Source organism: Notothenia coriiceps, unplaced genomic scaffold (assembly GCF_000735185.1).
Source record: "Notothenia coriiceps isolate Sejong01 unplaced genomic scaffold, NC01 NC01_scaffold00000339, whole genome shotgun sequence".
NCBI lineage: Eukaryota > Metazoa > Chordata > Actinopteri > Perciformes > Nototheniidae > Notothenia > Notothenia coriiceps.
In genome coordinates, this window is record NW_011333040.1 from 12,844,102 (window position 1) to 12,851,257 (window position 7,156).

At 38.6% G+C, this 7,156-nt stretch overlaps 2 protein-coding genes across 2 annotated transcripts in view; both read right to left on the reverse strand.

Annotated features, from left to right (window-relative positions):
* The window catches only part of LOC104946341 (excitatory amino acid transporter 1-like), a 10,768-nt gene extending 3,995 nt beyond the window's left edge, over positions 1 to 6,773 (reverse strand). Inside the window, exon 1 of the mRNA XM_010772156.1 lies at positions 6,676 to 6,773. The gene's annotated coding sequence lies outside the window, so the exon portion shown is untranslated. The remainder of the gene's footprint in view (positions 1 to 6,675) is intronic.
* The window catches only part of marchf8 (membrane-associated ring finger (C3HC4) 8), a 115,150-nt gene that overhangs the window by 18,744 nt on the left and 89,250 nt on the right, over positions 1 to 7,156 (reverse strand). The window lies entirely within an intron of this gene.

Genomic DNA, 7,156 nt, shown 5'->3' on the forward strand with positions numbered 1-7,156 from the left:
GTGTAAAAAAAAAAAGTTATTTAACTACAAAGTTTTCATTTTACCTATTAGCAAAAATTATTAGCACTATAGTTAATAACCTGGGTTATAGCTCTAATACTACAAGTACGGTATTTAGCTCGTCGGATCCGACTTCGCTCACCCTTACGATGGCCTCTCTCCAATTTATTTTTCAATACTAGTTCTGACCTCTGCTGACATAAGGTTCGCTATGTTGTCAATTGAATGTCCCCCTTTCGTACTATACTCGGTGCTTAATGTAGATTAATCGTGGTTGTCTCGGTTTAATTTTGTTCCTGACTAATCTAGTTGACTTTTATTAGCAAATGTCAAAGATTTTTCATTTTATACTGGTGACTGTTTGTAAAGGTCGTTGAAACAACTCTTTAGTAGAGGGGCGTCACAAAACCACGAGTAAGGGAGTAGGTTTCCAGGAACAGTATTCTCTCCCGTCAAACTCCCGCTACAGACTTGACCACGTCCGGCAATTCTTCAATTAGTAATAATAGAGTGAGGGGACAATATTAGAGACGACAAACTCGGTCTTAGTTAGACGGTAAGCAAAGTCTGTGGTTTTACTAATTGTCTCCGTTCCGTCGAGACCCTATAAATGAGGTCATTCTGTATTTCTTATTCCTATTATATTCCATGAAAAGGTACAACAGTCACATTTTGTACTAGATTGAATGTTAACAGTTGATTACCCTGAACTTTAAGTATAATTCAACTGAAAAACCAATAATAAAAAAAAAATATTTGAGAAATAAATAAATAAAAAGTAATAATAAAAAAATAATCGTTTTATTTCGACTAAGTTGTTTTCGTAATCGTTGCAAGCCATAATCGTAATTGCGATTAAAATACGATTAATTGAGCAGCCCTACTTCAGCCATGTAAAAATCATCTTCTTTTACACTGCCCCTCAGCCTTCATTCTCCTCTTCCTGATCCACCTGGAGGACTATACCTCTCATTTTCTAGCCATAGGGGCCTTTGAAAGAATAACCTTTAAAATCGAACAGCAACAATGAATCACTGCCTCCCTGTGAGAAATGTCTTACACATAGACCGCGTGAATGGACCAGGTGTTAACAAATGTCACTGGAAAAGCATCAAAGAAGATAAACATCAACACTGACCTTGAGATCAGTACAACATCCTCATCAACATCACTTTCGGATCATTGTAAATGTGACACTGCCCACCTGTTATGTTAGTATATTATTAAATATCATATTTCCTGTATGTGTCGTTTTACAACTTTGGGATGAATAAGCAATAAAGGCATTTTTCACCAAAAGCATTTTGTCGTAAAGCCATTCAAGTCTGGATGCCATGAGGGTCAGAGCCAGCTTCAGTAGAAAGCAGTACAAAAGGAGCATCGCTGCCAGAAAGAGAAACCCTGCCAGAGGAAACTAAACAAACCAGAATGTGTTCCAAAACATTAATAATCAACTAAACCATTTTTTTTAAATACTGGCTTTGCTTGGCGCTTGGTATCAACATCAGTGGTCTGCCAAGCTGAGCGGGGCAGCAGAGATCTGGAGGACAGACCTGGACTGTGCTCTGCAGCAATGGAGCCTGAAACACTAGAGGAGCTTGAATGGCAGAGCACCACCAGATGTTTGGCTGACTCTCAAAGGCAGCGTACTGAGCAGTGGGTCGTTGCGTTGTGTCTTTATGAGGATGTAATAGTTTAATTCCTTCCAGAACAGTGTAGGAGGCATCGCAGCGCCCCTGGCCCTACGCTGCAGAGAGACACGGCTACAGCTAAGCCTCCTGACCTCGCCAAGTGGAAAATCAACTCTTGCCAAATCACCGGGCAATCCTCAGCCGCTAAAGCTTTCAGAGCTGCTTTAATATATACCACACTGACCGTTCTTGCATTTAACTAAAATGCTGATTATTTGCTCTCAACTTCACCTTTCTTTCACAAATCTTTAGACAGAAACAGCTCGATAAGAGACACCTTCTGAAAACATGAGACAATGAAAAAAAGTACACAAGAATTTCTCCGGAAGTTTTTCCTTGTACGATGTGAGGGTCTAAGGACAGAGGGTGTCGTATTGTCATACTGATATTCTGTACAAACTGTGAAGTCCACTGAGACAAATGTAACATTTGTGATATTGGCTATATAAATAAACATTGATTGATTGATTGATTGATTGATTGAAAAGTACACATAAAAGGCCTGTAATGAGCTATTGGCATTGGCTCACATATATACAGTAGGGCAAAAAAGTATTTAGTCAGCCACCAACTGTTCAAGTTCTCCCACTTAAAAAGATGAGAGGCCTGTAATTTTCATCCTAGGTATACCTCAACTATGAGAGACAAAATGAGAAAAAAAAAAATCCAGGAATTCACATTGTCTGATTTTTAAAGACTTTATTTGCAAATTATGGTGGAAAATAAGTATTTGGTCACCTACAAACAAACAAGATTTCTGGCTCTCACAGACCTGTAACTTCTTTTTTAAGAGCCTCCTCTGTCTTGTTTGTTTGTAGGTGACCAAATACTTATTTTCCACCATAATTTGCAANGGGCTGTTCCCAGCTTATGACCGGTCAACTCTCGGCCACAAATGGTTTATGGCTGTGAGAACGCTGGAACACTTCCTTCTTTGTGTTTGTGGACTCCAAGGTGTGTAATCTTCGAGGCCATTAAGGGTCAGACAAATAATTCAGTGCCCCCAGATGTTTAGGCTATCTCAAATATGTTGATTACTCTCTGTAAACTAGTTAAAAGGTCTATCGAGAGAGAGGCTCTTCAGAATTGACGTGGCAACCCTCCCGTGCAGTCAGAACCTCTGGCTGTGTGAGTTGTGATGTGAATCCTCCGGCCGATACTCGTAATAAACCATCAGTGTTTGACATCAAAGCTCCAACTCTCCCCGTGTCTCTCTGAGTCCCGACTCTCCATTGCTGCAGAGGTTTCCCTTACAATATTTTCATTTAAGATCTATAAAATGTCAGGCAGGTATCATTAGTTTTTCAGTAATATAGTTCTCTTGGTCCCACAGGAACAGGTTATTTAGTCTATTCTGCCTCATTTATGCTTTCCGCCAATCTCTGGTTTCCTGTAAGCATGCTCCTGCTGTCTCCCCTCTCTTTCCCAAAAGAACAGTCCAATCTCAGAGCACTTTTTAGCAGTTTACCTGATGAGTCACTTGAGAGCTCATTGGACACATTAAACAACAAACAACTGTAAAAAACCCAGCACCCTTGTTCTTCCAATAGCTTTTTTAATGAGTGGGTATAAGGACATTATGATGTGTTCATGTCCTTATTTCCAATCAGCCACAGCTGTAGGAGGGAGGCATTAATGCCTTTGAGCTTAAACTGCTTAATTTCCACCCACTCCAATAATAGTTTCATCACAGTAAATGTAGGGCTGGTGCAAGTTCAATCAGTGAAAAACTGTTACCAGACCCAGCAAAGAGAGAGGAGAATAAAGAGTACTGCAACTTATTAATGAATTTAAACGTGTTATTCATGAAGAACAAAGACACCAAATGCAGCTGTAATTCAAAGCACAATGTTTACATCTGTGGTAAGTTCATGGACATATTGAGCACAATGATGTTCACAAAATATATGAACAAGAAAGAGCTGTGTGCAAAATATATACCAATCAATGTATCTAACTTTAGATACTAATGGATTAAAATCAGTAATTTGCACGAAAATGTAATCAATATTTGAATATAATTTTCTTTTATGGTTTTAGTTTTAAGCATTAGCTATAGGCTACATGTAACGTAACACAAAGTTAAATAGATGACAAGCACTGAAGATGTATGTTTTGGAATGATTCATTATTTATGAAATCAGTATTCCAAATTATCTTGAATGTACTCGTCAATCTTTATCCAGCGGCCCTCATTTTCCTCTCAGGAGCGACTATTTACGCCTCACAGAAAGAAAAGGGTCCCTCCATCAGCGTTGGAGTGTATTATAATGCATTTTAGCAATTATATAATCCAAATTACACATTAACAAAGAAGAGTGGCTGTTGTGATTCATGAATAATTCTCCTGAAGAGCAAAAAGGTTAAAAGCTGCAAAAACAATGAAACATTTCTGCAACAGTGCTGTAGGCCTTCATAACCTTTTATATTGAAAATAATAGATCAGTTGGCTGAGACACGAACACAACAAAAACTCACACTAACATGTATTTTCTGGCTATATTTTCTACTTAAACAGGTCTTACAAAAAGGTCAATAGTCACTCATCAATATCCACATATGCTATGTGTCAATTATACACAGATGTAACGGTGTTCTTTACCCAAAGAGAAAGACATGCATATGGTTTTGTTTAAATGCTTTAACCTCTGTATGTGTCAAATGTTGGAAAAAAGTTTCTATGGAAGCCCAAGATTGAATTATGACCCTTAACCAGTCTTACAAAATAAAGGAAAATGGTATACAAATGATTGTTCTGTAAGCTTAAGAGTACATGTGGGTCAAAAGGGTCATCAGGAGGTGGGCGTCATCTCAATACCTGGTGCTTCTTGAGTTGGGCCAACAACAAATATTCATAAAGTCCCTTCATGCATGGTCCATGAACCATCCACCATCTCTACCAGCACCCGCAGACTAAACCAAATCAAAAAGAGGTCTATAATGTCAAGACCATTTTATGCTAAACACTGAAAGTCAAACAAACAAGGAGAAATAATAACCCTCAGCTATCTTATTTTTGGCAAGGAAAAAACTTGTAAGGCGACCAACATGTCTGGCTAACTAGCATGCCTAATGAGCAAACAATGTTGTACAGACACCTCAGCTTGTCAATCAACAAACCACACACTTATGTCAAACAACATTAGCATACACTTTTGTTTTCACAATTAGCCAACAACACAGGTACATGTTGTTCCAACAGCCTGCCAGGCTAGCATTTATTCATCAGCAGCATGCCACTCAATCCACCAAACAAATCAGGCAGACATCTCAGCAAGCAACACACCAAACACACATATGGCAGAGCACATACACGTTATATGTTTTTACTTACCTATTTTTGTCTTTCACCCTTATTCTAAACCTCAGACAATCACTAGATCTGGCTGCAGAGTTGGCCATGTTATTCACTTCCTGCCTTTTGGCTTCACCCTCTTAGATCTATAATCAGTCAAAATTAAAACAAATAAAAACTACAGCCAAACTCCATTGGGATGACTGGGTTTTCAGCCACATATCTCCGCCTCTCCTTGATAAAGCAATGCTTTTGACTATAACATTTCTTTTTTACAAAAACACAAGATCAGGTCTTAGATAAGTGGTAGTTGTCTCCTTGGGGAAATATACATCATGGCTGTTCAAAATGACCTTTTTCCTTTTTTAAAAGAAAATATTCTCTTGTTTTCGTTTAGCTTTCAATGAGTGAATTGCCAAATACACTTCAGCATGTCTTGAAATGTAACACCCATATTAAAGACTTGTTTTAAACCCTTTCAAACATAAATATTATGTCCCAACACACTCACTGGCCCTGATTTTCCAGTTTTAAATGCCATTTTCTTAATGTCTTTCATTTTTTGTAAAGCACTTTGAATTGCCTTGTGTTGAAAAGTGCTATATAAATAAACTTGCCTTGCCTTGCCTTGCCTTCCATATGTGCAGGCTCGGTACAAGTTACCCATTTGAAAGATACCTGTTCTGCAATGTCCCCATGTCTGCCTGAGACTGATATCCTGTCTCCCTTGGGTTTTACTTCCTCCACTATACTGCTATATCCCTAGACCCTGAAAGTGTAAACTCCAGTCTTAATCTCCTTTGTTAAACTAATATCAAAGGAGTGTGGTGAATGGTCTTTCACCACACTCCTTTCGAACTGAATGAGGTAGGAATTAAACCTACCAAAGAAGATACCAGACCTATAAACTGGTGAGGATTTCTCATTGGTGATCACAGCAGCCCAGTGGCGGTTCCACGGGGTGGCACGGGGTGGCAGCCACCACCTCAGAAAAATGCCTTGCCACCCTATTTACCACCCCAGTTGGCAGCTTTGTTTTGAAAGAAAAGTTGTAGCTCATCGGACATTTATGAGAGAAAATCTCTAATGTCCGAGTGCAAGTGAATGCAGCACAAGACGCGAGCCTTTTAACCCCTCCCCCGGCGCCAGCGTGGAAATATGATTGCCGGCGATTTCATTTCGGCACGGCACAAAACGAGAAGCATTCGTATCCAAGTAGACGGAAGGAATGAGGTATTTGCGGTCTACAATGACAGAGAAGAGACTGTCAAGTTTGGCTGTACTCAGCATTGAATCAAAACGCACTAAAGCTTTGGATCTTAATCAGTTTGTGAGGCGTTTTGCTGAACAAGATGGTAATCGCCGCATTCAGCTTTTATAGGCATGCCAACTTGATGCTCTGCTCACGGATGACTCCATGAGCATAAAAAAAGGTTAAGATGATGACCTTACGTGTGTATACAATTGTTCTTCTTTGAGGGGGTCTGCCCCCAAAAACAGTTTTAAGTCCTGAGAAAGTCAAATAAGACAGTGTGTAAAACTACACTGCCCAGTCAAAATAAAGTAACCACTTTGATTTAACTAGGCCGGTAATTCCACTGGATATTAACTGCAGCGATGTGTTTTAGCTGAATACACGTTTTTTAACCCTAACTGATGCAGTTAGTCTCTTCTTTAATGTTTGTTCTTTCTGATGTAAAGTCAAGGTTGTAACTGTTTGCAATGAAGTTGTGGGGCGCTGCACTGTTCTTTTGATTCTTTTGATATATGATAGTAACTTGTCTTTCAAATTTGAAGGAGGGTGAGCAAGCATCTTGAGGAACATTCATCATTAACTCCTCCAAAAAATATAGTTTATTTAATAATAACACTGAATGTGAATCATAACAGTGATTGACAGCTGATAGGAATAATATGATTGTTAATAGTATCATATTAATTCAGACAAACATAGATGACAGTTAATTAATGTACTTATTGCAGCAGTCTGCATAGATTTGGTACCCCTGCTGGTCTAAGAGTGCGACAAACTTATTCAATTATTGTTCAGTTAAAATTCATTAAATGATGTCTGCCACCTTATATATTTCTATTTAAGGCTTTACTGATGTGCCACAATAATGTCACCTAATGTCATTGAGTTAAAATATTAATTGTTGGGAAAATATTT